At 43.7% G+C, this 19,386-nt stretch overlaps 1 protein-coding gene across 9 annotated transcripts in view; it reads right to left on the minus strand.

Moving 5' to 3' along the window:
- zfhx3b (zinc finger homeobox 3b) overlaps positions 1-19,386 on the minus strand; it is a 344,728-nt gene that overhangs the window by 120,041 nt on the left and 205,301 nt on the right. The window lies entirely within an intron of this gene.

The raw sequence follows: 19,386 nt of genomic DNA on the forward strand, positions 1-19,386 counted from the left end.
ACAGTGGAGTCGTGATATGGGGGGAAATTCTGTATTCTCCACCATGCCTGATCAGGCGCTCTGATGCAGCTTCTCCTCCCATAGAGAAGGGAGGCAATCCCGGAGATGAAAATTCAGAGAAGTGTAAAACCTATTTTGGCACAAAGCCCTCATCAGGGTCATCAAACTGCACCTCCCTGCCTAAATCTATGAGGGAGCTCTTTTGTCTCCAGTCGGAACCTTTTAATCCCATGGCTGTGTCAGAGGCACTACCTGTGCTGTATTTTTAAGCCTAATCAAGCACCTGTGTCAGAACACAGAGCTTGTGTTGACAGAGCGCAGGGCTCTTAGCAGGTCTGATTTAGTGCTGACAGCCACTTCCTCACACCAGATTTATACATGCACTCACTCTGAGACAACACCTGAGCTGATCACTGAGAGTTGGACCCATATCATGAGCACCCTTAATGCCAAAAAAAATGACCGTGACGCCGCCCTCCAAGTTAACTGGGTAGCGAACAGTTGGAAAGTATCAGAGGTTTCAGGCACGCGTGAGGTAGTAGTGGTCCAGTCTCTTCCACGGTGGTACTGGGAATGGCATTTAAGACAAATGCGACCGACATTCACAAAAAGGCAAAGTTCTATGCAAGTATAACTATATAACCTCTAATATACACGGGGGCATACTCCAGCTAACCACCACCCCCATGTACAGGGGTTGAGGAAGGCTGCAGATAAAGGAGACTGGACGACTAGCGGGAGAATTATCCCAACTATTGATTTTAGCTGTTGGGTATTACAGACGGAAACAGCGGGTTTATCAGGCCAGGATCCCTCTGCACTTTCACTAACTAAACGAGTATTTTTCCGGGCTTATCAGGCAAAAAGCCTATTACTGATGGTCTCAGCCTCCCCCACAACTAGACAAAGAGAAAAGGTTGGCCACCATTATGTAGCCACTGGATGGGTAAGGTTGCATGGCTTTTTTGGGGACCTCTAACACTTACCCTGCACTTCACGAACCAAAAACGATGTCCATATATCCACCACCATATATAATAGTCCTCGGGGGTGTTGCAAATTTACTTATACTTATGTATATTTACCGTTATCTGCTACTGGACTTATGACCTCCTCAACTGTGTGCTCTCCATCTTCTCCTCTCGCTCCCTCTCTCTCTGGGTCAATGTCATTTCTATGGCTTCTGTATGACTATAACCAGAGATAATGGGAAGTGCTATAATCCCTGAGAGGAGCCTAATACCAGCCTTAATCACAAGGAAAAAAATGTATGTTTTAATTACCGACTAAAAGATCCAGACAGATACCTATGAGGTACCTATCCCAGGATCCTCAGTGACTGAGTCTTTCTTATCGGTGAAACCTGAGGAAAGCCCTGTTCTCAGTATGCGTGCTGCCCTGTATTAGCTTGCATGAATTAAAAGGGCTCTCGTTATTTTAAGATGAAATTATACCCAGAGACATTTTGAATGTATACCCATTTCCCAATATTAATAATGAAGAAGAGTAGAGACAGGGAAAATTTCCCTCAGCAATTACTGTGGAAATCCATATACTGATCAATGTGCAATCCCAAGGATTGTCTTAATACATATAAAATATAGACAACACCGCATGTGCGTATGAATGTGCATAAATTTATTGTGGCGTAAAATGACCTCAACAAGATGAGAATATTATTGAAGAAATAAAAGCTGGGTGTAATGATTCACATATTTCATCAGGGGCAGCAATGAAAGTAAGTGATTAAACACACAGTGCGAAAGAGAGAGAGGGAGAGCAAGGGGATATTGACAAGACTGAACAAGACAAACTGCTAAACAGAACAAAATGATAAAGAAATAAAACTACTTCCCACTTGGGTCAGCCGTACTAAAAGTGCATCATGGAACAATAAGACATATTGGATAAATATGTCGACCAGATGCTTTAAACATTGTTCATCTTAGCCAGTCCTGTTCTAACCAAAGGCTACAAGAAAATCCTTCATCCATTATGTCAACACTAAAAGTCTTCATTGTCTATCCCGCAAGAGGGAAGTGAGCCTAAAAGCGGCTGAGAGTGGCACCAGCAGCGAAACAGGAACAGGACAGAGACTTGGCACCCACGAAGGGGCAGTGCTCATCTGCCCACCGGCCTGCCTTCATGTCTCCAAGTCAGCCCTGTAATTTGCTCGGGGCGGAGATAAATCTTATCTCAGAGACCTGATTAAGTTTTTAATTTACACTCCAATCAATAGCCCAGGTCTATTGGCAATGTGTCTAAAACTCTATTTACCAAAGGATTCCCTGCTATCAATTGATCAAGGACCCGGCAGCCATAAATTATGGGAACATGTGTGTGAGGGAGAGGGAGACGGAGACCGAGAGAAAGGCTGAGAAAGTAGTGTGAGAGTGAGAAAGTGGACGTCGGGGTCGTGTGTGACTGATTTCAGGATAGAAAAGAGATATGAGCTGTATAGTCTGCTTACAGACAGTCACTTGAGACTTGTGTGCGTGATCTGAGAGCAACACAAACACACTTTTTAAGCTCTGCTCCATATGCTTCAACGGTATTTGACTCCACATCTGATATGCCAACTGTTGGTATTTTATCCATACAGCCAAGTCTACCTACACTGAACCCAATGGCGAGAGATTAGAAGTTGAATGTAAATGAGCTGCAGCACCGATGCAAAATCCCCAGCTCACTTACTCCTGTATGCCTTTCCAAAGATTCACACCCAGAGTGCCCATTCTAAATGTATGAGACCTCCCACTTCCGGTCTCTTTCTGCATGAGCGCCATTATCTGTTTATAGTGCCTACTTTCCCAACGGAACAGTTAAAAAGGACTCCGCTGGGGTCTGGGTTCCCCACACAGTTCCTACGTGCAGTTCTTACGCCGTGCTCCATGGCATCCTGCCTGGGAAACTGAAGGAAGGCTTGTTCAGGCACCCGTTTACACCACTATGACATCCAGGAAACAGCTATTTTTCTGTTGGCTATTTTCAGCAATTCAGATGTTTGTCTAGGATTAAAGAAGATGGAAGGATTAGCATTGCAACTCTGGGTCATCAGAACTGTAAAGATCCAATTAATTGTAAACCGAGAACGCCTACACCTGATTTCTGAGCTTGGTTCTATGAGAAAACAAACACGGTGCCATCTTGCTCCAGAGTGAAAAGGGCACAGACACAGTTCAGACTCCTCTCCGCTGTTCCCATGCAGAGGAAGTGGAGGGGAGGGAAAGGAGGGCAGCGCTATCACCGTGGAGAAAGTGTCGTCATGGCGGTTCTGCTCTGACCCTGCTGACTCGCCAATTCCTTAACATGAGATCATTTTGGACAGCTGACCTCAATATCACTGTGCTCGGAGGACGAAACAGATCCATTGGTGCTTCTTATCCCCACCACCACCACCACCCTCCCCGGCTACTAAACATAAGCAGGACACATATTTAACAGCCATACGCAGAGGTCTCCCGTTTAATCCTACACCAGCAATAACAGGAATTAGAGGAATTAAAAGGGAAAAAAAACAAGTCAGTTTCCTCCGCTTGCACTATTTCCAGTGGGACATAAATAAATGAGAGGAAATACAAGCTGGACTTCACAGTATTGGGACAATCTTAAGACACCTCTTACACTCCTGATATTTGACAAAACATTTTTTGTGAGAGGGAAGGAACTATTCTCTCAGCTTCTCAACAGGTCAGCCAAACTAGCACTGCATGTTTTTCACCAAGCCCTTTAAATTACAACATCCAATAATAAGGTAGAAAAATATTGTCGTAACAAATGTTTGGGAGGATGTTATGTTCTACTTTGTCATTAGTGGAGAAGCTGTCTGGTAAAATCAGGCATAAACATGTGTCAGAATTACATGTAATTATAGTTTGAAAAAACTTCCGCATGGGAGTATGAATCACCTCCGCAGCTGGCTGGCGTGGCAGGAGAGACTACACTACTCTGCTATCCTCACCTTTATAACTGCACTGGGGGAAGGGAGCATAACACAGTAGACAGGCGGACTAAAGAAGGTAGCTTGTGCTGTGTCCAAGAGCCCCAAGTTGCTGGTCCTCTTCTGGATTATCTGAAGAGCCACCGACGGATATGTGTAATCAGCCCCATCCCCATGTTTCTCTCTCTCACTCTCTGCCTCTCTGGCTAATGTCTCCGCCTGATTCGATTGAGGCAATTAGGCAGTAATCTATAGAGCTAGGGAGTGATGGAAACATTTCCCACTGTCCTCCTCATGTTTCTCAGAGCTGCTATAATTAGCTAACTTTGCTTCTCATTAAACATCAGAGCAGTATTTACATACCCAGATCCAATTTGGCTCTGTAGAGCCCATTCCTTTTAAACTGTCTTGAAACCCTGAAACACGTCTGTAAACAAAGGGATGGGGGAGCTGTAATCTGCAGTGGTTTCAATCAAACATTTATATCTTACATTGGTGAGACAGAATGTATCCAGAATGTACAGATTAAAAACAATGTCAGAGTGTGTGTACATAACACAGCCGATGATCATTCCAGAGCAGTGTGTTGCTAAAGTTGTAAATGAAGTCTGGAAAGGCCTGTGCTGGCATGAAGTCTGATCTGAAAAAAAATGGAGGACATCCTTCCATCCCTGGTTTCAATGAGCCGTCATGGGAACAGGAATGGTAGGCCCACATATATTCCCCGATGGCTCATATTCAGTTTAAATCGCTTTTGCAGGAGACAAGCAAAATCGTTATCACACAGAACCGTGGAGAACACTAAACTAAAATGCAGATGGGAAGTCTCGACCATCTCTTTTGAAAGATCCAAGTTTGACATTCTGCAGTTCTGATCTGACATAAAGTAGAAGCAAACAAAAAGTATGTGCTAATTTTTTTGCCTCATCTGTTGAACTGCAGGTGTTAAAAGTGTGGCCAAGTTTCTGCAAATTGTTCCTCTCCATATAGTAATTGCAAAAGTTTTTCCACCACTGGGCTTATTCATTCAATTTAGAACGGTTATTACTGGCATTAAAGCAATTTTTATATTTTTTAAGAAGTTCTGTTAAGCACCATGTTCATGTGCACATTCAGTGAAGGCTGAGAGGAAAGACATTAATTCTATTTTTTGCTACTATAATTTCCACCTTTTGCTCTAGAATAAGCTCTAACCGGCAGATAATGTTCTCGCTGTTACATTAGGCCATACAAAGCAAGACAGATGCAAAGGTCTGTAAAATTACACAAAAGGAAAGTTTGATTTTACACAGCTATGGTTTTAAACTAGCATTTATATTTCCAAATGCAGATTTTTAAATTAATTTAACCTTAAACAGCCACTTTAACCAGTAATAAAACAGCAACTTCACACTTCAAAACCTTCATTCATGCTGAATTGCCCAATAATCTGTTCCAGCGCACTACAAACAGCCTGTTGAGCTGAACAACAGAGGTCAGAGGAAGAGACCGAGGATCCCAAAAGAGTGGATCTCTCTCTAAAGCTACGCGGGCCTGTAGCAGCTCTGGACACCGCCGAGAGTCGTGCTGCAATTGAAAACTTCTCTGTTGATATGCAAAGCAGCATGGATCACTTTATGTCCCCATGGTTACTACTGCCCCTGCTTTACAAAAATGTAATGATTAATCATGGTTTTGGACAAAATCATTGTTCCAACATTAACAGAGTGTGTGCGTGTGTGTGTGTGTGTGTGTGTGTGTGTGTGTGTGTGTGTGTGTGTATTTTCTGGAGCCAGACATGGACACATGGTCACTGAATGTGGATCCCTAGTGGTGGTCCCAGACATTGCAGCAAAGCTGACTGCCTGTTTGTGTAGCTCTTCATTTCTCTGACTAGTTGTGCTGAATGTCTGTAATGCACTGGAAACTTTGAGGCAGCAAACAAACTCAATTAGCTGACACTTAACATAAAATAAAATTAAGTGGAACACTGCTACCATTAACACTTCAATATGTTCACAGACAGGCGGCTCTTTCGTCCCTGCCATCGACAAATTATGTCTGAGACGCTTGGAAAAAGACACCTTGCCATTAGTGAATGTGTATCAACACCAACAGGTAATGACTTGATGTATATTGTTCAATGCAAATATAAAATGTTAGTGTTCTCTTCATCTAAAAGCTCCTTATGATGGTGTGAAAGTACAATGTGCTGTGTACTGTACATACTTTCTTTAGTGGAATCCAAATCCAAAAACAGATTACATGGGTTGGATTCTGAGTTTTACAATCCTAAAGATTTAACAGCTTAATGTAAGGGTGTGAAGCACATAGAGATAGTCTACGCCTTCTGTCTGCTTGTCTATGGTGTAGCTTGGATACATGTGCAGGAGTACAGGCAGGACTGAGGAGAAGGGTAATTCAATCAGCAGCACTCCAGCCTGACACAGATTCCCTTCGACAGTTGTGCCTTACCGGTAATTCATCTTTCTGAAAACAGACAATATCCCAACAATAATTTCTTTCAACTCCAATGCAGGCAGGGGTGGGGTGGGTGAAAATGCATTAACAGGTTTTCATTGGCTAACATCGCCATTCCTTCAGATCTCATCCTATCAAGAGTAAGTTTCATTTTCCTGATGTCCCTGAGAAAGCAAAAGCTATTCATGTAGAAAAATGTGACACAGATGATTCCTGCAATTACGCCTTAACTCACTAGTGACCATACATTTACACAGACTATATGAAAACACAAATGCACACTGACTAGTAGCGGAATGCATAAGTAAACAGTGTGAGGGGTAGGGCTGTGTGTAGGGGTCCAGATGGGCAGGCAGGGAGGCCTGTCCTGGGAAAGGGCTGTCCCAAGCTCACACACACACACACACACACACACACACACACACACACACACACACACACACACACACCCTCAGTACCCCTGTATGCAGAACAGCAACTCGGCCTGGCCTGAGCAGCAGAGGGTTAACTGCACTGCCCAGTCACAGGCGTGAAGTGAAACAATGAAATAATGGCAGCGAGTGAACGCTCAAAGGCAGGGGGCAGGGTGGGTGTGGGCAGGCGGGGGCTCGCCATAGGCTCCTGCAGATGTTGCCGGGCTTCAGCGGGTCACACAATCACACGTATTAGCATTCCTGATAGAGGGAGCCGGGATTAGGGAGCTGAATGCCTTTCTCGACTCTGTCAGAGTTTGAACACGCCGGTGAAGCAGAGCAGAGGGAGAGAAATCCCAGACATGTGGCGAGGAAAGGTGGAGACAAGAGTAAGGGAGGAGAAAAGCACCCTCAGACAGTGCTGAGGAAGGCCTAGCTCACAGAGAGAGCAGGTACCATGTTGAGGGCAAATTCAGAGGAAGATTGACAGACAAATGGCGCCAAATTGACTAAAACAGCTAATGAAGAAGTTTAACAAACAGGGCAATAAAGAGAAATCAAGCATGTGATAATTTAATGGTTTTGTGAGGTTGGCAGAGGGAGTGTATACGTGAAACGAAGATTGCCATTTGTGGCTGAATGAGTGAATGAGCATAGACAAACGGCTTTCATTCTTCTTTGTATGTCTGGGTGAGCGAGGGAGAGTGAGAGAGAGCGCAGAAACAAAAGCTTTTCTGAGTGTATGTGTGCTGTCCTGTCCCTATTTTTTCCCAGGACAGAGGTCTGGAGAGGCCTCATATTTCTGGCTGCTGTCAGGCTGGGGTGAGAGGCAGAGACAGCAAGGGGCAGCTGTTTTCTACGAGGTACCCTGGCTCCCTCACACACGGCCTTTGATCCAGAATGGGCTTCCTCGGCCAGCCAAGTCTCCCCCTCTGCGCATGTATGTATGAGTGTGTGTCAGGCTACGGGTATGTCAGAGGGAGAGCACATGGAAGTGGGGGTCTAATTGGCGTAGTAAGGGGCACAAGTGGTGGCAAAGCATGGAACAAACGGTGAAACCTAAGTGGTAAAATGAAGTGAGAAGCAGTGCTAAACCAGGGCTTTTGCTCTCTTCCTCTTTCTTTGTTTTAGCACAAGGCAAATAATTTCACAGGAATGCAGCAGGGCCAGTTGGATATGGCCGCTGCATTCAGCAGAGAATTCAGAATATAGAGGGGACAAGTCGATAACGAGACGTACTAACCAAGACACATGATAGAGCTCATCGATTAATTGAGTATTAATTAATAGCTAACTATTGTGATCATTGATTAGTCAGTTTGAGTAGTTTTTTTAACAAAAAAAAAGTCTAAATCATCTGAAATCAAGCTTTTTTAATGTGAATATTTGCTTCATCTTGGCTTAGAAAACACTGATTGACATTTTATAGGTCAAACAACAACTCGATTAATTGAAAAAATAAGCAACAGATTATTTGACAATGAAAATAATCGGTAGTCGCAGTCCCACACATGTTGTGCACCACTAAAACACTTCCACAAATGTGTTTTCCTGTATTATAACACCGGGTAAAGCTGCACTTAATTTTTGATGGAATAAAAGCAGAATTAAACCAAGAGGCAAAAAACAGTATAAACACTAAAACTAATCAAGGTGCGCATGCTTTCAATCTGGACGTTTAAACAGGAGAAATTCAGCCTGTCGCTGCAGAAACCACTTGATCACACAACCAGATGATGCCATGCGGTCATAAGCACCACATAAAACATGTTTACTAATTTATTAGAGTTTTCTCACTTGCAATACTCTTCTCTGAACACGCTACACACCAAGCAACAACGGGGAGAGGGAAAGAAACGGTTCGATTCGTATTTTAGACTCTAGTTCTATGATAATAAAAACAGGGCTACCTAAGCATGCGGGCTTCACTGCACTACAGTTACTAGGATCCTATACAGTTGAAAAACGTCAATTGCATCCTCCTGCTGTCGTTGTGCTTGGATCCCTGACAACAAAGAACTAAAAAAAAAAATAGCCCTAACCACATTAAAACCATCATATTTGACAGTTAAGCGAGGTGTACCTTTGTCCCCAGCCAATGACTATCAGTGACTCTACAAGTTAATATTTGCTTCTGCCTGCTCATAAATTTGCATTGCATTAGAACCTGACCTAAATGCATTTTTATCACCCAAAGTAATTAGCTGAGCATTAGTTGTAGGAGAGAGAGAGGGTGGGAGAGAGAGGGAGTACTATGAGGCTGAATCCTTCCTGAATGGGTGGGGGCTACACAAAAGCTACAGGAGGGATGGCAACAGAGCTAAAACAGAGCTGGGCCACCAGATGAAAGAGGAAGTAAACAGGGCCAGAGTGCTGCCTCTTTAATCTACTACATTAACTCCAGCACCACAAGGGGAGGAGCCAGCATGCAGGCAAACGGCAGAGCCACACAAAAGGGGAGTGTCAATGAGGGGGTAATAAGGAAAGACAATGAGTAAACAAGCAGGGGAAGTCCAGGCCTGGCGTGCTAGAAAACTCCCTGCTTCTCACTGCCTGGCACACACAAAGGCCCTGCTGTAATTAGCCACCCCAATAGGTTGTTTAGCATTTGCATATAAATGCCCTCGGAGGCAAACGCTAAACACGCTGACACAAGCCATGCCCAAAACAGACGTTCGCCACACCTCTACCCCTCCAGGAGGTCTCAGGGGTCCACTTATGCCGGGGTACCCCCCCCCTACCCCACCCCTCCCTTCGCCTTGTGCTTGTACCCACTACAGGCAAGCTGGCATCCATTACACAAAATGCGGACAGCAGCACATCATAGTGAGGGTACTCGGTTCTTGTTTCTGGAGAGATTGTGAAACAGTGTAGCCAGGCTTCCTGTTGAAGGCCCGCACAGCCATCTGTCATGTGGAAGTACATTTTGCCCCTGACCACAGGACTGCACTCAACAATACAGAGGGTGCAGGTGTCAGTCTGCTGTTTGAGTTATATAGAAATGCTATGTGGAAGACAGGAAAGAGCTCACGGAGATATATACGATCACATCTGCACAAAGCTATCCCGAGGAAGTGAGGGGTCCACAGAGTGTGAGAAACGAGAGTTCTGTCTTGATCAGGGTCAAAACATACAGGGTTGTTTAATGTACACTGTCGGGCAGAAAAAAGAGAACTGTTGTGGTTGTAGCAGGGAAGAACAAGCTGGTAGATTAGAGATAGAGGCAGACAACATTTACACGGGTTCAACATCATTCAATAGCTAGCATGCTGCAAGTTTCATTTTCTACAGTTTCAAAATTAAGCTTTGCAAGATGTTTTTAATGGAGCCTGTGCCTCAGTTCTACACTTCCCCTTCTGTCTACTGTTGTTTTGACAATGGCGATTCATGAAAGAAAAAAAAAAAAAAAAAAAAAAACTATAGAAAGGAAGGAAGTGATGAGACTGGTGTCTGTGCCCTCATTCCCCCCCTCCCCCTGTCCTGACCATCGCCTCGCTCTTCTCTCTCCTTCCTCAAAACCCATATTCTCTCCAGTGTAAACAAAGGCTGTGTCATCGACACACTTGTCCCGCTCCTGGTGCTGCTAGGAGGGAAAGAGTACATCCACAGAGCTCCTGCACCATACACAGGCTACTTCCTGTGCTAATCCTCAGCCTAGAGTGCAGTTTTACCAGTCTACTCTGCTTGCAAGAGTTTTCTGTGCTTTGCTCATGGCACAGGAAGACCACTGAACAAAAAGCTCTCCGCTAGCATTAATAACTTGGTTCTCACCTGCCATGTGGCCTCTTGTTCCCCATCAGGGCATGATCCAACATGAGGAAACACCTGGCTCCAACAAAAAGCAGGCAATAAGGGGAGCCTATTTTACAGCCATCCTCCTCCTGATACAGATACGCACCTTGTCTGAGTTGCAGGGACAACACCGTATCTACAGCGCAGATGCTGCCCAAATTAAACCTAATCTATGAGGCAATTTATTTTATTCCCTTCAAATGTACATGCTTCAGAATGGCGGGAGTAAAAGCGCTTCGAGGGAGGGTGAAAGAGTAGCAGAAGAGAGGAAAAGCAGAGCATTTGTTGTCAAAGAATTGGCACTTGGCATGTCAGGAGGAGAAAAAAACTGTTGTAACAGTCAGTATCCGTTTTGAGCCTAGCTCTTACCTCAGGCTGACTTCCTATATGTGGTCAGGGTGTGTTTTGTTTTACTGCTTCACACAACAATGCTCGCTTGCTATTTGTTACCACCTGAGTAAAAACAGAAAAAGTCAAATGCTCTGCGCTGCAAGAGAAGGAGAAGAAAATGTCACCTTTGATTAAAGCTAGACTGAAGTGGGACAGACTTGCAGAAGCACAGCAGATGATCAGAAGCGATGTTTTCAACTCATAATGCTTTCCTCTGTTTGTACTGGGGCCTCTGATTTCACCAATAGCTAGCCAGGGCCCCTATCTTCATTCATTAAACAGTAGGGAAAATGAATGCCATGGTGACCAGACGAGGCAAATGACGTCACAAAGCCGAGGTCACCAGTCTGTCACGGCCGTCTAGCCCTGTGTCATCCCCATGGGACCTGCCCCACCCCCTCCAGCCTATACCAAATCTCTGCTCTGTGGCACTGAACGTCATAATGAAAGCCAAACACTCGGCGTCAAATATGTAAACGCCATAGCGCTGTCTCTGTCACGAGACATCAGCCACTGGACGCAAAACAGCGGTTAGAGTAGAGCCTGCCAGAGAGGTGGGAGCACGACTGTTGTTAAACTGGATAAATATACATTTCTAGTCATTGTGTGTGTGTGTGTTAGGTAGAAAAGAGTACGTCTCCTCCTCCTCAGGCTAAACACACATACACACACTGTATATCACTAGATTTCGGTGTTGCTGTGTGGGAGTCTGCTTCTCTCTAATCAATTTATTATGAGGCACCGGGGTCCTTATGTTTGTTCATTTAACACAGGGAAAATGAGAAAGAGCATTTGTTTTAGGTACAGTGAGACCCAAAGAGGAAACCACACGTGTCTTCAGTTGGAGGGGGAGCAGGGGGAGCGGAGAGGGGTGAGGCAAAGGCACACAAGACAGAGACACCCTTCAGAATAACACAGAGGTGTAATATTGTGGCTTTGAGGAAATGTTGGTTTAATTGCAGTTTGGTGGAACATTTAATGCAGTCTCTGTATGACACCTGGCATAAATGGTTTACACTCGGGACAGTGCCAATTATAATTCCAGCCAATCAGAAATCTTTCATAAATCCACTGACATGCTCACCGCCACAGCTAGATGCTTATTTGACGAGATGAAATGGGATGGCGACAGACGCACATGCAGTATATCTTCTTTTTAATTACAATGTCTGCAGAGGTGGGACTGTGCTATAAACAATCATCTGTGCAATCAAACACAATACCACCCGGCACTATGCATTATAATAATGCATTCTCAAACTAGAAAAATAAAATTATCATGCACAGTACTTGTACTATTATACTAGTAATACAACTGAAAAAAGTGAAAAATAATATGACAGTGTAAAGCAAAATAGCTGAGGTATCTATCGCTGTATCGTTCATTCAGCAGCTATTACAGCGGCACATTTGTCTATCAGGTGGTGATAGTGGTCAGATCGTCCTAGATATTTAGTGGTATCCACAGAGGTGCGAAGACACACTCTATAAGTATATATATAGACATATAAAAAAACCAGAATATGATTACCATTCGGTTGAATGTAAAGCTCTAATAAATACTTGAATCCCTCTCATAGATCAATGAAAATATAAAATGTGTGGGTTTTTTTATGTGCTTTCTCAGCCACTTTTAACACTGTAGGTGCTAATAGGCCCTTAAAGGGGCACTATTTAGTTTTGGCAAAGAAATTCAAACTCAGAATTGTAATATTTACAATACTAATGAGGCAATAATACAAACTCAGAAATATTTATTTTTTCCATAACTGAATAAACAAGCTGTTCTCAGAGTAAAATGAGGTCCAGAGAACACTGTTTGAAGCTAGAAAGGTGGCAGGGTCTGCCACAGATAAACAAAGTAAAACAATATGAAATTGTGTTGTCCTTTAAGGTCAGTTTGTTTATTCTGTTAATTCAGTCATGAAAACGAAGAGGGTTTATTTATTTTTTGTTTGTTTAGGCATAAAAAAATAAAAATCAGTCAATGAAGACGTTTCTCTTCTGATTTAAATTTCATCCACAAAACTACATAGTGCACCTCGAACCATTCTAATATTATTATAATCTGATCATCTGTAAATAAACTAAAACACTCCTTAGGAGTTTAGTATGTGATTTGCATGTATTTTCCACCAAAAAGAGAATAAGATGTTAGCTCACATCTCACATAGTAAATAATAAAAAGGCTAGTGATGCTAGGGTAAAGAAAGTGATCGTAAGAAAACAACCACGCACAGTATGTGTGCACACATAGCACACTGCACACAGAGACGTGCCCATGTGTCAGGAGAAAAAAGGAAAATACAGCGGCAGAAGCTGGAAGAGAGCTGACATCAGAGGACTACGGAGGCTACAGCACTTAGAGGCCATTTTATTGCTTTGCTGTGGTCAAGTGAGGTGCACCGAGCTCAATTCCACCACAACAATGGCAAAGAGGGCCGCAGAGACAAAAGAGGGCTATCCCTGCTTCTTAACCCCTTCAGTACTGGCAGATCAGTCGCCTGGGGCACTGAGCGAACAACACAAGGCCACCTCAGGAGCAGCGAGGGGGGATAACGAATAGCCAGTCGCAACTTACTGTATGACAACAACGCACACACGGTAAAAACGATACATGCAGACAAACCACATAAGAATCTATCAATGGGCAGATGAAGTCGGCTGCTTTTCCTGATCAGAAAGAAGCAGTCGATAGCTTCACCTTAGCCCTGTCGCGCACTGAAATACACTGCAGCCTGCTCTCTATGTCTTTCCATCCCTGCCCCTCCCTCTCCTTCTCTCACTCTCTCCTCCACTGGGAACACGGACAGGCTACTACACATTTGCAAGTGAATTACACTTTTTGTTGAGATTTTTTTTTCTGTGTGTGTGTGTGTGTGTGTGAATTGTAAAAATGGGGAAAGAGGGTGTGAGAGGGAAAGGGTGCTCCTGCCACCGCTCCTTTCTTTTCTTCTCTCTATAATCCTGAGGAGGATAAGCTGTGAGGTACACAGAGAGGAAGTGCCATAGACCTGCTGGGGTCCAGCACATCCTAGCAGTGCATTCCTGCAGCCCAACTATCAGACACACATACAGACAGAAACAGACTCTCCCAGCCACACATGACTATTGTTTGTCACCGTCACAGAGTGCTGTGGATGCAGTGCACATACGGAAAGGAAATTAAAATCAGTATGACCTAAATATGAAACAACAACTCCGCTTTTACCAAGATTTAAAAACCCACGTGATTGTATAAAGCAAAAAATTAAATTAACTGTGAAACACTTTCTACCTGTCAGTCTGTCTGCTCCATTGCTAATACTAAACATGTTTTGAGCAGGGGAGACTGAGTGGCATGGAGGAAAGGTGTTATGGAGTCTATAGTGGGTTAATGTTGATATCACTTTCACAGAACTCTTTATCTGGCCTGTAAAACCAGCCCCAGCCCACTGACCGACAGAAAAGCTGAGAAGCTGATAGCTTGATTACACAAACGCACACAATGTGTTCGGTACTAACACAAGCCGTGTTGTTGCATCATCGGGGGACCTGGCTGAAAATTAGTGACAAGGAAAAATTGCATGCTGACGGTCTGAAACACAGATCACCTGACTGTACCGAAACATATTATCTTAATACTCTTTTATAAAAAATGTAATTTCTTTATATGAGTAAAAAGGTCTCTTATTGTTTACATTTCACCACTGTGTCAATTAGTGAACACACAATGTTTTTCACATTTGAATAATATTACATTTTATGTAAAAAAATATTTAATACAATAAATAATCAGGACTATGAAGGCAGGAGCTATTCAACTGATGCACTGTCAATATTTTAAACCTGTCACTCTTACACACACATGCATACACACACACACCCACACGCACTTACATTTCAGTTACACAATGCAGATTTCACAGACACAGATAAACAATGCGAGGGCAGTTATCACTCCACGGAGCACAGTAACATAGAGGAAGAGGAAGAGGATGACAAAGAAATAGGGGAGGATAAAAAGACGGCGTGTGTGTCGTCAGAGTCACAGGCCAGAGGGGCCCATGTATTGTTCCAGGGCTCAGTGTGGGGAGAGAAAGGCGACCTGGGCCGCCTCTGTCTAAGCGTCCTCCATGTTTTATGCATTCTGTCCTTTGTGATGATAAGCGCCAGTGCGGAGGGTGGAATGCTGGCCTCCAGGGTCCAAGAGAGGGGTGGGCTTATGCGGGGGGAGCTGGGGTGCAGCTCAGTTCAATTTTTGCAGCCCTTGGAGTGGTCCCTGTCATCCCTGCCTCGCCCGCGTGTAGGCATATGTAGCCTATACACACACGAAACCGCTGTTCCTCCCATCCCTGAACACTAGAGCTAGCTGCTGCTGCAGCCCCGAATAGGATATATACACAGTCAGTCGTAGCAGCTGTGCTTCTCTCACACTCACACTCACACACACACTCAGCTTTAACGATACTGCCAGCCCTGGACAGACATGCATCACACAGGTCCTCGACTCACAGTCGATACAGCAACGGAGAAATACAACAGTCTTTATCACTGTTACAACGCTGCTCTCTAACAAACAGCCTTGTTTGCTACAAAACTGATATTGTACATTTATTACAGAAGCAATATTGAAATTCTAGTCAAGGACGCAGATCCACACACACATTCTGAACCCCCCTTCCACGACTGCAACAGCATTCACTTATTGTTAGAAATGGAAAACAAATTTGTTTCACATATTACTGTGCTCCATTCTATGACAGCTTGTGAATTCCCCTCACTGAGGGAGAGAAAGTCAAAATAGAACCCATGCTTTGCTTTAAAACATATTACTGAATGGAAAATAATTTTTTTCTGTCCTCGTATCTCTATTCTCTGTATGACTGCTCGATAACCAGAGCAATGTCGCGTTATCACAACACAGGGCTGCTGTGATTCGTCTGAATTTGAATGGTGGCTAAGATTTTCTGAAACCGTTCAAAATTAATAAAAACAACGACTATTAAAACAAAAGTGTATCATGACAAGGCCTCGATGTGGCACAAGCAAAAGAAATTAGATTTCCATAATGCCAGCATGCTCACAAAACTGCATACGGCTGCGCGCACACACACACATGCAGAGACACATGCGCATCTTCTCTGTCATAAATCTAGTCTACCACAATGATTTAACCAAGATTGTTAACACGATAACATATTGTGAAAGAGCAAACCACAAAAATCCCCGCCAACTTCGCTTCAACAAGATAAAAGGGCGACATTGAAGAAGAAGAAAAGCTCAGAAGAAGACAGGGAGGGGAATTTTAGAGAAAAGAGGTGCTTTCTGTGGATAAAGAGGAATCCTTTTGGACACTCAGGGCTGCTGGGATTACGGATCAGGTACAGCATTCATGCACACCACAAGCATCCACACACACACCTGAGCATGACAGCCATCTCTTCCACTCTCCCTTCCTACTTTCTCGCTCAGCCCCTGTGCTGAGCCGAGATCCCGCCCCCCCGCCTGCTCCTCTATAATAGCGTGACGATTGCACTGGCCTCGGCTGCAGGACAACTGGAAGAACTGGTCCTCGCTGCGCGACCTTGCATATTCAAAACCACACGTCAGATCCAGAGCCATCATCTGTGTCGACTGCCCTCATCTACACGTGTCCATACAGCTAATGGCTCTGACAGACACTACACATTCTTCTCTGATTTCAGTGAGGACGCATCCACACAAAGGCAGACCTATTCACATTTATAATGCTTGTCCTCTCACAGAGCAAAACGTATACGATAAACAGGAATTAATTTAAACTGACTGATTTGATTTGACTTTATTTAAATACAAAAGAAATAATAAAAAATATATTTTTTATTATTTCCATCCACACAAAATCTTTCTATATTTTGCTTATCAGAGCAAAATTAGGTAGATTTTTGTGGTCTCTGTGCATAGATTACAGTGTGTTAAATCTCCCGTGTATGGCCTTAGCCTACTGATAACCCAAAGGGGGCTCTCTCCGACCGAGGACATGGCAGTGAGCTTCCCCACTGTGCCGATGCCCGAGCACAGAAAGGTGGGAGTAAAGAAGGGAGATATGCAGAGACACACTGAGAATGAGATGGAGAGAGAAAGAGGGAGAGAGAGAGAGAGAGAGAGGCACAGTGAGAGGAGGAGAAGGGGTTATGACAGCCAGAGGCGCTGTCTCCCATTCCTCTGTGTTACCCCCCAAACCATGAAACGAGCCTATCCATGACGACTGCTACTCCCTTTATCTCATTTCCCCAACTGGAAGTGCTATTCCTGTCCATACAGTCAAATGACGTCTGAATATACCTGTCATCGAATATGGTAATAGAGGGGGGGCCAAGTGCAAACAGCGGACGACCGTTTTGTTGCTGTGCAGGATCAGTAGCAGTGGCACATCTCCACAGTAGAAACTGTCATCACATCACAGCGTTATAACACCAAATATTTTCCACATAATGTGCACAACAATCACAGCAGCAGCAACACACAGGTAGCAGTTCTACCATCTGCACTTAGATGATTAATCACACAACTAGAATCACGTTCGAAACACTAAATGCACAACACCAGCGTCACAAATAAACACAACTGTATTTTGCTATCATTTTGATCCTATCAAAGAATTTAGTTATACGACTGACACATTAAAATAACATGATTACAATTTTGTCTATTTTCATTAACATGACTGTAATGGTTTTAAGCAGCTGCCTGGTGTCACAGAGATATAAAAAGCAATTGCAAATAAATTAAAACAAATTCTGATTAAATTAATTACAATAATCAGATGAGGGAAATGTTTGCACGAGTGTATTTGTATTATTCTGAGCAGCGTGATATACTGCTTTCCGGTTTTTCTTCAGTTATTGTAAATAACCTTACTGTGCCTAAATGTTTTTATTCATATAAACATTAAATGCTGCTTGTAAAAAAATTTAAAAATAAAATTTGGTGTCGTTCGACGTATGAACAAGAAAAGAGAGAAATAACTCTGACCACAAGCAACGAGTTCAAAAAGAAATTGTCTTATTTTCAATTATTTTTCAAAAAATGCTGTCTGTGTTGAAACCATCACTCTGGTGGCACTTTAACAGCCCACAGGTCTCATGAACGCAATACTTCCAATATCACACTCGGGGATGAGCACGAGATAATATAGTTACAGCAAACACAACATCTGACAAACACATATTTGAAATGGAATACGTTCGAAATGAAGCCAATGCCATGCCCATACCTTCAGCAGGAACGGTTATAATTAAACATAAATATGACAATGAGACAAGACAGGAAAATCAGACAGGTGAGATGACAGTAAACATTTCTGCTGTCTTTGTTTTGTAACAGAAGACGGAGAGGGAAAGAGGAGGAGGAGGAGGAGGAGGAGGAAGAAGAGAGGAGTGTTACTGACTGTCAGACAGGGGAGGATGGGAGATCACTCGAGTTTTGGCACAGCAGCCTACCTGCCTTATAACACCTTTGAGTTTCTAATCAATGGAATCTAATCGCACACAATTTACTGTTGCAGACACACACAAAATACAAGGGAAGAGAAGTATATAACAATACAAAAAAAACAGAGGAAGAAACTAAATATGAATATTATGACTGATTTTAAATAATCAGCAAGAATGTCAGCTCCCTCTCTATCTCCCAGTGCTAAGCTCTTCCCGTCTGCCCCTCTCCAGTCTGAAAGGTAGGGATCTGTTTATCTGACCTCTTCCCCTGATTCCTCCTCTGTGGCCCATGGCTATCTGACCCCTCCACCCGACCCCCTCAGCACTCCTTCCCCCTCATCCCCCCTTTTTTTCTCTCCTTTTTTTTTTTTTTGTTGTTGTTGCCTTTCTCTCACTGCCTGACAGCCTCATGGTTTGTTTTATTAAACCTGTAACCAGTCTATTTTTGTTTCTCCCACCCTAAACTAAAGCCAAAGTCTTAATCCTGCAGATGCTGACAACCACAAGTGCTTTGTGTTGCTCCCAAAACATGCCAACAACCACCATCACCCTCTTTCTCTCCCAGCCAGACCCACTCTCTCCCCATCACTATCCCCTCGGCTGTTTGCGCGGGGGGTTTCCTCTCCTTCTTTTTTATCTCTGCACTCACTCCATGACCCCTGTTCCCCCTGTTTCTTGCTGTCTGACCTACCCCTCCACCCACACACACACACACACACTACACACACACACAGCTTCTCACCCCCCTTTCTGTCTCCCCCCCCCCAACGGTACACATATCCTATCCTTGCCTCTGCTCGCTCGCAAAACCTCTTTTTTCCCCCCTCTCTCTTTCTTTTTCTCGCGTCTATGTCGCGAAAAATAGCCCAGACTGCTTTATAATTCTCGCAGCTTTTTCCTCCCTACACACAGATGCACCCCTTTCCGAAAAGTA

Source organism: Pagrus pagrus (genome assembly GCF_965226575.1).
Source record: "Pagrus pagrus genome assembly, chromosome: 1".
NCBI classification, from domain to species: Eukaryota; Metazoa; Chordata; class Actinopteri; order Spariformes; family Sparidae; genus Pagrus; species Pagrus pagrus.